A 10887-nucleotide genomic window follows, 5' to 3' on the forward strand; every position below is an offset into this window, starting at 1 on the left:
TGTTACTGTTGCTGATGTGTCGCCATGGCAACCCTACCACCCCAGAGCCTCCCACATCACAATCCCAGTTTCAGCCCTGCCTGTTAGTGACAAAACACCTGTTGTCATGTGTCTTGTGCACATAGATGGTTGCTTGTGGGTTGGAACTTAATCCGTGTCGGCCTTCTGACACGGTGACGGCCGACATTTAGTTAATGAAAGAGTCAAAGTGTTTCCTGCTGGACATCAGTGGATTCAGATGGATTCACGAGGGTGAATTCTACATTTAAAAAGATCTGTATGTCCCTCCAGTCAGAGTCATGCTGGCTGTTGCCAGAGCTTGGAGGTGTTGGTGCCCATCCCCCGCTGGACGCGAAGCTCCTGCTGATGCTGTAGACGCTGGTGAAGCTCTGATGGTTCCCCCAGGAGCCCAATGGGACGGTGACGATGGTGGCACTATCCTCCGAGCCGTACTGCAGTGCCTGGAAGACAGCTCTGTGTTTAATGCTGTGTGATTGTTCATGGTCATGTCATAGCACCTTAAAGTGAAGATGATCCTTGGAGCTTCACATGTATGATCATAGATCCATTTAATGACCATCCTTTGAATGCAGCACATCCAGACTGACTGCAGCTTCCTAAATATTGATATGTCCTGGTTTCTTTCGTAACCCTAACCCTATAAATAAAGTGGTTCTGAGTCCTGCTGACAGACCACGTCTCTGAGATCTCCCTCCTTCTTCATGTGGTTCTGGTTCCAGAGCTGCAGGACTTCCTGCTGTGTGGCTGCTCGCTGAATGACTTTCATTGTTTGGAGCTTGTGTTGATGAAGCTGGTTCTCAGGTCTCTTCTCAAAGAGTTTCTGAATAAATGAAGCACAGCTAACGAGTCATTTGGTCACTTAAATAACAAAATGTTACATTCACAGAAATAAATGGTGCTCCAAGTTGATTTATGTCAAATTACATCTAAGTTCAATTAAAACATGGCGAGTTAAACTAACGTTTTTTGCTTTTCTGTTTTTATTTGATTTGTTTTTTGTTTTTTAGCTCAGAAAAGACTTAAAGTTTTTGTGTACCTGCTGAGTGATGACATCAGCAGCCTTTGTGGGGTCTTGGCACTGGTTGATGACATCACAGATCTCTGGTCACTGAGCAGGAAGTTGATGCCATCTGTGGTTAAAGCCAGGAAGGAGTCACTGGCATGTTGGACCTGCAGAGATCAGCACATCAGATCTGTTGCAGCCTGTTAAAGAAGTCCAGTACAAAATCTACTCGACAACGGACTCACGGTGAACCGCCGAGTGTCCGGCTCTGCGATGACACCACTGGTTTTCAGGTGGAAGTCTGCAATGCTGGGTTAGGGTTAGGTCCGCCCGCTAACGTTAACCTGGCCAAGGCTGGTCCACGTCACGAAACCACCGCACGTCTGGATCCTGAACGCAAACACAGGATCAGTTCCTGTCTGCTTATGAAAGCTCTTGATGTTGCAGATGTTTGCAAATACATGAAGGCCTCAGACTGCAGGAGTTTAAAATCCTGAGGAGAAGCTCCAGTTATTCTGCTCTCTAATTTCAGTATCTGTAACTAATGTTAGCTTCAAGGGCTCCAACATTTGCTCCAGGCGGTACCGTGATAACCCAACCATCCCCCATTTCTAGTCTAAACGGGCGGCTCTCTTCTCAGCAGGAGTGAATAATAGACAAACACATGCATCCGTTTCGGTTCACAGCCTTTTACTTTAAACTCTTTACTTTATCTCCCCCTCACGCTCGAGCACATTCCCAAACACAAAACAGCCCAAAACACGACACGGCTTTCAATAGAGTCCGTAAAGTTCATCAAACAGTTCATAGAGATGTTCCACCACCTGCACGGCTCTGCAGGGTCACAAACACATGAACCACCTCACAGCAACTCGTAGCACGTAGCCGACGCCATCAACAGCTGATTCACTCACGGCTCCGCGCATCAGTCCTCCCGTGAGCGTTGGTTCGGTCCCCAGCAGCTCCATGAAGCGGTCCGTCCTCCCGTTCCAGTAACTTCAGATAATCCAACAGTTCAAAACGAGTAAAATCCAAACTCCACGGCAACGCAACTCTGGAAAAGCCGCCAAGTCAGCGTGTGACATCGCATCTCAGCGCGAGGCCGTGCACATGCACTCCCATAAATGCAGGTTGACGTGAGAAGCCACGCCCCCAACATTACTGACATACATTTAGATTCAATAAACAATAACTGTGACCGAGTCAGAGAATACAGTCACATCATAACCTGTAACCCTGCTGGGTGTCTACGATGGAAGCACAGACCGGGCCTTTACTTATTAAACATGTTGGGTTGTACAGCAGTTCTGACAAGTCTGTGAGTAATTCAGGAGGTTTCCGACTGGATCTGTAAACTTCTTACCTGACCAGGTAGTCTGGACAAACATGAACATCTAGACCGGATGTGTGATGTCATGGGGGGAGGGTTTCATACCAGCAAGGGCTGATCAGAAAGTCATGAAACAGTCACCGACTGCAGCACTAACTGTCATCAGTCTGCAGACCAGGTGGGGTGTCTCTGATTCCAGATGTTTCTGGACCATCAGTGATGATCAGCCTTCATGTGGAGCATCACCATCCTGGTGACCAGAGGAGGGTCTGTGGCTACCACCCAGAGACCAAACAGCAGTTTCATAGTGGAAGAACCAGAGAAGGAGGTCATGAGCTGCTGCAGTTTCCTTTCACATCCTCCCGACTGTAAACCCAGAGTTCTACTGTAACATCCTGAGAACATTCACCAGCTGAACTGTGGTCCATGGTGCTGCTCCAACAGTCTCAGCTGATGAACACCAGATTCTGTCCACAACAGCACAGTTGTCTCCATCCTGCTCCTCTCCTGATCTGTCTCTCTGAGACTTCATCTTCTTCTTCTCAAGCACTACATTCCAGTTGAAGCCACCTGGAGCCAGTTCTGGAGGTTCATCACAGACGTAGCTGACATGTTTACAGAACCAGACTTTCTAGACTTTATATCAGCATTACAAGTGTAGCAGGAGCTCTGGGAAAGAGCAGCTCTGCTCACTTCAGAAGGGACAGAGGACCAGTTTAAATCAGTTTTGGATTTTTTGGTCACACCTCATTTTGTGATGCACCAGTCAAGTGTTCTCGCTGCTAAAAGCATCTGCAGTAGCTTCATTTCAGCAAGCGTTGGCTTGTAGACCTGCGGACTCAAGGCTCTGTCTTGTTTGGGCCTCTTGGCTGTCTTGACATGTCCAACTAAAACAACAAGCCACTGACTCTTCATTTACAAATCATGGGTCCTGACGGTAAAAGACTGATTCCCAAAGAACCATGGACACAGTTCAAAGTGCTGCTGGGTTTGGCCTCTACATGGTCATGGTTGATGATGGTTCTTCTCCACACTTCTATTCTTGTAGCAGGTCAGTAGTTCAGCTGGGTGTCATGTCTCCAGCTTGAAGCTTCAGCCTGTAATGTGTAAATATTTGCTTCCACAGAACTCCACCCGGCTGGTTTGCTGCATCCTGCTTTCATTTAGTGATGTCCTCATCTGAACACCAGAGCAGCTGCTGGCTTCAGATTAGTGATGTTTAAGGACCATTTGTGTCTCTGACTTTGTGTGTCTGTATTTCCCACATGCAGAAACATTAACATGTGTGGAAACTGAACACCGACAAGACAGCGTCAGTCTGTTGTCCGGTGAACCAGCAGCATGCTGGACTCCACCACCTCGTCCTCAGTGTGACCTTCATCCAGGAAGTGTTCCTACAAACCCTGGAGTCAGATCCCACTGGAGGCTGTTCCTCTGCAGTGCCGCCAGCAGAGCATCAGGACTGGTCTCTGTTTCACGGGTTTAACTACATACCATTCATTCTTCTATCAGGAGTAATGCTGTCGTGGCCTCCTTTGTCTTCTGGTGCTCTGTGGCTCCTCAGTCTCCATCTTTTACTGTCGTCATTGTCCACAGTCTGTCTTTAACTAAACCTGTGAAGCTAACTAGCCGTGTTATCGTACTCCACGACGGCAGCGCCCTCTGCAGAGACGACACCACGACACATCTTTTTCCTTTTACATGCTCACGTGTTTGCTGTACACCCTCTGAGTGGAACACGTAGTGAACGACGCTAACTGGACTGAGTGCTTCATCCCCTTTAGTCGTTCACAAGGCATCAAAAGCTGCTGAGAAATGCTCCCCACATCCAAAGCTGATGTCATTTAGCTGCTTGTTTTGTCGAACCAACTGTTCAAAACCTTTTTTCACTTTCTGTGGTAAAAACAGGCACCAGTCCTGACATCTGAGGAACTAGAGACTCAGCGAGTGGTTGAACGCTCAGTTTTTATTCATAAAGTCCATTTTATTCAAATTTTATTTTTATATCTACTGAAATATTTTCGAAGTTTTGTGGTTGTATTATAATTTTGTTTGATCACTAACTTATTCATCATACTTGGTCTCTAACAGCGTAAGTCAACGAGGAAACCTGACCCGTGTTCTGTGCGTCTCCGTGGTACCGGTATCGTACTCGAGGTGCTGCAGTACTCCAGTAATCCCAGTAGAGGGGAGAGGAGCCTCATACCGAATTCTCTCGTCCTTTTGCTCAGGTGTGTGGACTTTGCTGAGCTTCATGGCTCGTCCTTTCTGCACAACAAGGCTCGACTGTCACCGACGCTACCGATCACCAGCTCCACGCCGTCACGTAGCATAGCAACCGTTGCCATGGTGCCAGCAGACAGGAAGGAGGCTGTAAAGGAAGAAATGCATGAACACTTGGTGAAAGTACTGCTGTCTTCATTCCTGGTGTGAACCTCATGGTAATAAATACACAAGACTTCAGCTTTTTCTTTCAGCCTTCATCAGAGAAGTCGCAGCAGTTTGATGTCGTTTTTAAATGACTCCTAAAACTATAAACTATGACCATAAAGTCAATTATATTCTGTCAGACACTTTAGCAGCACATGTTTTGGTGACGTTTGAATTCTTCCTGCTATGATATTTCAGTCATGCATTGATCACATCCACAACTTGAACCATTTTTCCATCACGTACAGATAATTACATCAATCACTTCATCCTTCTTGTGATTTTTAGGCCTATTTATTCTGTTACTTTATTTATTTATCTGTTACTTTATGTATCTGTGACTGTAGTCTACTGTTATTCATGGACCTATGCTTGTATAGTGACATAATATGTATTAGAACGTGAAAAGACATTTATAAATGACTTTTAGGCTTTTTTCTTTCTACTTTCATGCACCATCAGCCACCAAGTGGATGAAAACATGAAGCTATTTCAGTTGTTCACACTTTCACTGTGTTCGTGGTCCCCAAAGTTAGACTTTTTAATTCTTGTTTTTTATAGCATGAAAATAGGACTGCAATACCTACAGATACAGTTTAATTGATTTATTTATAATTATTTAATGTAAAATTCACTCAACAAAGGTTGATGTGTGAACAAACAAAAGCCAAAGTCCAGGAAGAACCCACCGTGATCCTGAACAACAAGAAGGAAACAACTGAAGCAAGAAATAAAGGAAGACAGAAAGGTTGAACAAAACTAAATGAACAAGTTAGAAGACAGGAACATGAGAAGAAGTCAGGCAGATTAACGAAGTAAACTCATCAGCAGATGAACAGGAAGACAAACAGGACGATACAAACACAAGAACGAAGGAACAGACAACAACTAACGAGGACAGGACACACAATGGAAAAGGAGGAAGAACACACGAAGGAAGGAAAGCAGAAGGTAAGGAACTCTGAAATGATTAGAAAGGGACGATAAACGTCAGCAGAGACACCAGCACGAAACAAACAAGACCCAAACCCCCAGAACCGTGACACTGCTGCTGTTCTGTCATTGATCAAAGTGTCTTTCAGCCCCTTCTTATGCTCATTAAGGGCATCACGTTAGCATTAAAACCTCAGTGAACATCGGGCTTTGGCTTCAACAAACCAAACCCTAACCAGTCAGAGAGATGTGAAATCAGGAGCAAACAGCTTCACAGAAAGGAGTTAGACCCTTTTCATACTTTTTAAAGCACAAAATATATCTTCTATGTGTTACAATTGATTATTTTTTATCTCTTTAATTGGCTTTCATTGTGCGTACTGACACCTACATGTCAGCTCTGGACTCTGCGTTGTGTCTGTCTTTATGGGTCCACCAATAAGGACACCTCTGGTCAACGGGCTCGAGCATCTCGTGCACAGCAGAGGAGCAGCACGGTCATCTCAGCTCATGTTCGCTAGCTAGCTAGTCAGTTAACTAGCTAGCTAGCTAGTCAGTTAACTAGCTAGCCAAATAGTTTGCGGAGTTTCTCAATCTCACCAAACAAAGAACACATACAAACAATGACACACATATCCACACACTCCAACGAACATTCATGTCACTGATTATACACTTATATTCCAAAAATAAACAAAGGAAAACTTCTAACACAACCATTCATGAGCTCGTGCTGCGCTCCGCAACCTACCAAGTGCACGCCTCTCGGGAACTGACGGCGCGACACCAGTACCAGTGGCTCACCACAGGTCCTGTGAGGGCGCCACTGAGCCGACAACAAATCACCACTACAGTCAACCACAGTTTCACACGGTATATATAAAGGACAGTAACAGAAAGACATCAGCAGCCTTCACACTATCTGACATTAAAATATTTTGAAGAAAACAAACTAATTAACTTGGAAACTAAAGGACTGTATTATTGTGACTCGTGTTTACTGTCCTGCCTTGATTTATGACGTGTAATCTGAGAAATCATGCAGAAAATATTTCACAAAACGTTCCCTACAGTAAATGACTGAACTCTTCACCAGATCTCACCGTTGTTGGAACAGCTGAGACGTGTGAGCAGAGCCTTGTCAACATCCAAAAAAGGCTTTGTGTAGAACTCTCTCCAGATTGTCGTCCTCCTCCAAAGCGTCTCTGGAACAAAACAGGTTAGGGTTTAAAAAATCTCGTTGAAGGGTTAAATCCCTGATGCTCTCGTATCTAGAGCTTCTGACTTGATGAACTTCTCCATGAAGGTGTAGCAGCAGTCGGCAGCGTGCGGGCCGCCGTGGCCATCGAACACAGCAAAGTACAGCAGGTTGTCATGGATACGGGTGACACGGAGACAGTCCTCATTCTGCTTCCTGAGACCCAAAACAGAAGCACTGTCGACCCGAGACAGACTGAGGGCGGCCACATTCATAAACATCTGCTGAAATGAATTCAGACGTTTCAGTGTCATTGAATCCAACCTTCCATCCACGTGCTGCTTTATTCCCTGACCCATCATCCACCTCCTCATCCATCCATCTGCCCACTCCTCCCACTTACCTGCGGGATGGGTTTTCCATATCTGATACTGGAGGGCAACAGTATCGGCTCTTCTATCCATTTGTCCCAGATCCCAAAGGAGTCCCAGATCTGTGGTCGGCCGCTGCTGTTGCTGTCGTAGGGCGCCGACCTGCTGGCCTGCCGCATGGCCCAAACACTGAACGAGGCCCCGCCCACCTGCAGGGTGACCACCCGGAGAAGCAACAAGATAGAGCCACTGTTTTCCTGCTGTGATCAGTGGAGTGTGAGATACGACAAGAGTTGGTCAGAAAGTTCAGAGACTTTGCACCTCCTTTAGGTCTGGCCCTTCAAAGGCTTCTCCTGATGGCAGTCCTGTAAACATGTCGGCTCCAACTCTGAAGAGCTGAGACCCTTCAACTGGAATCTCATTTTTGAACAGAAGGAGAAGAAGTCACAGGTGAGCAGGGCAGGTGGAGAGCCATGGTGGTGTTAACGTGCACCACAAACACATTCCAACTTTTTGATCAACCCTTGTCAGTTCAATGCCGTAAAAAGCCTCCTGATGTCTTCTGTTGTTGCATATTTCTCAGACTTTAATGGTCCTGGTCGGTCGCACTGCCTCCTGGGAAGGTCCACACTGTTCCAAGTTCTCCATTAGTGGTTGATGTCTCTCACGGTGGTTCTCTAGAGGTCCAGAGCCTCAGCAGTGGCTTTATAACCCTCCAGACCGATAAATGTCAGTGACTTTGTTTCTCATCTGTTCTTGAATCTGACTGGAATGTAGCATCATGCGCTGCTATTTGAGACCCTTTAGCTACTTCACAATCCCAGACAGGTGATATTTATGGTCTGCACTTATACAGCTTTTATCTAAAGCACTTTACAGTGTTTCTCATTCACACATTCATCCACCAATGGTGACAGAGCTGCCATGCAAGCTGCTGCCTGCCACTGAGAGCTACTTCAGGTTCAGGGTCTTGTCCAAGGACACTTGGACTGTGGAGGGGATGGAACCACCAGCCTTACGATCAGAGGACAGCCCGCTATACCACCTGAGACACAGCCGCCGTATTTATGTGATGTTTAGTTTCAACGAGCCTGGCAGTGATCATTCGAGGGTGTGGTTGGTGAAATTGCACCAAATTACCAAATTAATTTGGACATTTGGTAGATTGGTAGCTAAGGGGGCCATTACTTCTTCACATAGGGCAGGGTGGGCTGGATAGTATTTTTCCTTCAATAAATGAAATCATCATTAAAAAAAAAAAAAACCTTCATTTAGTGTTTTCTTGGGTTTTCTTTGTCTTATTTTATAATTAGTTTGATGATCTGAAACATTTAAGTGTGCCAGAAATATGCAAAATCAGAAGATATGTGAGGGGGACATACTTTGTCCCAACATGTACGACTAAAGACGGACTGGAGCCAGCAGATGGTGACACATGGAGCTTTTTCTGGAGAAGAGATTGTATGAAGTTTGTAAATCTGACTTTAACCACCTAAAAGAACAGTGGATTTGGGTAAAACTGGGCAATATGATGACAAATCTGACAGTAGCCTTACACTTTTCAAATAAATGTTTCAAAAGAACTGTGAGCACATTTACCTTTAACTTGGTCGAATGCAAAACCTGGTCAAAGAGTCCATTTACAAAATCAATCAAAAAGATGCAATAATGACAAGAATAATGCTGAAATGTTGCTCATTAATTATGTTCATTTGCATAATTAAAGGCTAGGATTTAAACCTCCAGTCCCTTTTTGTCCTGTGCAAATCCAGCTGCATTCTGTCAGGAGACGAGCCGAGGACGTGTTTCCTGGAAGTCTTAAAAGAGCAGCATGTGGTCTTTTGGTCTTTTGGTGTTTTGTGCCATTCTACAGCACAAAGCAACAGCAACACATGTAGAGAACATGTTCACCTGCCCAGATGCTGCTTCTGGAAAGGATCGAAGGAAGCTTAGTCTCGCGATGGTGGATCGATGACAGCGCAGCAGGTTGAGCAGCATTGCAGATGACATGGCTGGCTTCTTTAACACACCTGGACAGGTGGCAGATTCCTGAAACAAAAGAGAAACAACAAGAGACATGTAACTGTGGAGCCCTAAAGAGTTTTTATTCAATGTCTTGTGTGGACAAGATGAAACAACATCCCACTTTAGGATGTAAATGTTATGCAATCACAGATCACTTTCCTGTTGGGTTATTCTGTTAACAAGGTTTAAATTCAATATTTAGTCTGAAATAAAGACCTGAACCTGGCCAACCACCTGAACCTGGCCAACCACCTGAACCTGGTCAACCACCTGCACCTGGTCAACCACCTGAACCTGGTCAACCACCTGCACCTGGCCAACCACCTGAACCTGGTCAACCACCTGAACCTGGTCAACCACCTGCACCCCCGTCCTCCACCACCATAGACTCCTCCCACCATCCTGGAGACAGACGTCAACAGAGACAGAACCGTCACAAAGCAGCTGGGCCAGATTCTGTGTCTCCATCCACCTTGAAGTGCTGACCAGCTGTCTTCAGTGTTTACTGATATTTTCAACACCCCACTGGAGATGTGCCACAGACCAGTCTGCTTCAAGACCTCCACCATCATTCCCTTCCCAGATAAACCAGGACCACTGGACTGAATGACGACAGACCTCTGTGGTGATGAAGTCATCTGAGCGTCTGTTGTCCCATTTTTCATCTATCACCGACCCACTCCTGGACCCTGCAGAGCCACCAGATCACTTTCCTGTTGGGGTATTCTGTAAACAAGGTTTAAATTGATAATTGAAAAATCCATTTCGGTGAAAGATGATAATTGTTTAAAGCATCAAAAGAAAAAGTATTCCTCATTCAGAGACACTGCCCATGTGAGGAGCCTTTTAAAGTGAGAATAACACAAACTGATTTACACACCAACTTGCTTTATGACAAAAACAATGACAGGTAATGAAAAACGGAAATGTAGATATAGACGGCATGTTCTGCTTCCACAGAGCAGCAGGACTTTATATTGTAAATAGTAAAAAAATTAACCACAGTGAAGAAAAAAGCGGACCAGAAAACATCCAGAAACTGCTACTGGAGTTCTGATGTTTAAATGGTAAATGGTCTGCACTTATAGAGCGCTTTTCTACCTTAGCGGCACTCAAAGCGCTTTACAGTGTTTCTCATTCACACATTCACACAACAATGCCAACAGAGCTGCCATGCAAGCTGCTGCCTGCCACTGGGAGCAACTTCGGGTTCAGTGTCTTGCCCAAGGACACTTGGACTGTGGAGGGGATCGAACCGCCAACCTTTGATCAGAGGACAACCTGCTGTACCACCTGAGACACAGCCGCAAAACTGCCGATATGGAAAAGTCCAGTTCTTTATGTTTTTGAGCTTTTGGGGTCAATTGTTTTTGTTGAAGGTGTTAAATGTTAATGACAGTTCTGTGTGTGTGTGTGTGTGTGTGTGTGTGTGTGTGTGTGCTCCATAAAAAGCTCTGCAGCTCTGGTTGTGTTTGTGTTGTGTAGTGTTTGTGTAACACTGGATCTCAGTTAAAGTGCGTCACACACACCAGACTCTAAAAATACACTCTTTGCTTCCAGAGCTGTGATTTCAACA

General features: G+C 45.3%; 1 pseudogene; it reads right to left on the reverse strand.

The window, feature by feature from the left end:
- Positions 1 to 263: 263 nt before the first annotated feature.
- Positions 264 to 9953, reverse strand: LOC103373332 (protein phosphatase 1K, mitochondrial-like; annotated as a pseudogene).
- Positions 9954 to 10887: the final 934 nt, after the last annotated feature.

This window comes from Stegastes partitus, unplaced genomic scaffold, assembly GCF_000690725.1.
Source record: "Stegastes partitus isolate 25-593 unplaced genomic scaffold, Stegastes_partitus-1.0.2 Scaffold1956, whole genome shotgun sequence".
NCBI lineage: Eukaryota > Metazoa > Chordata > Actinopteri > Pomacentridae > Stegastes > Stegastes partitus.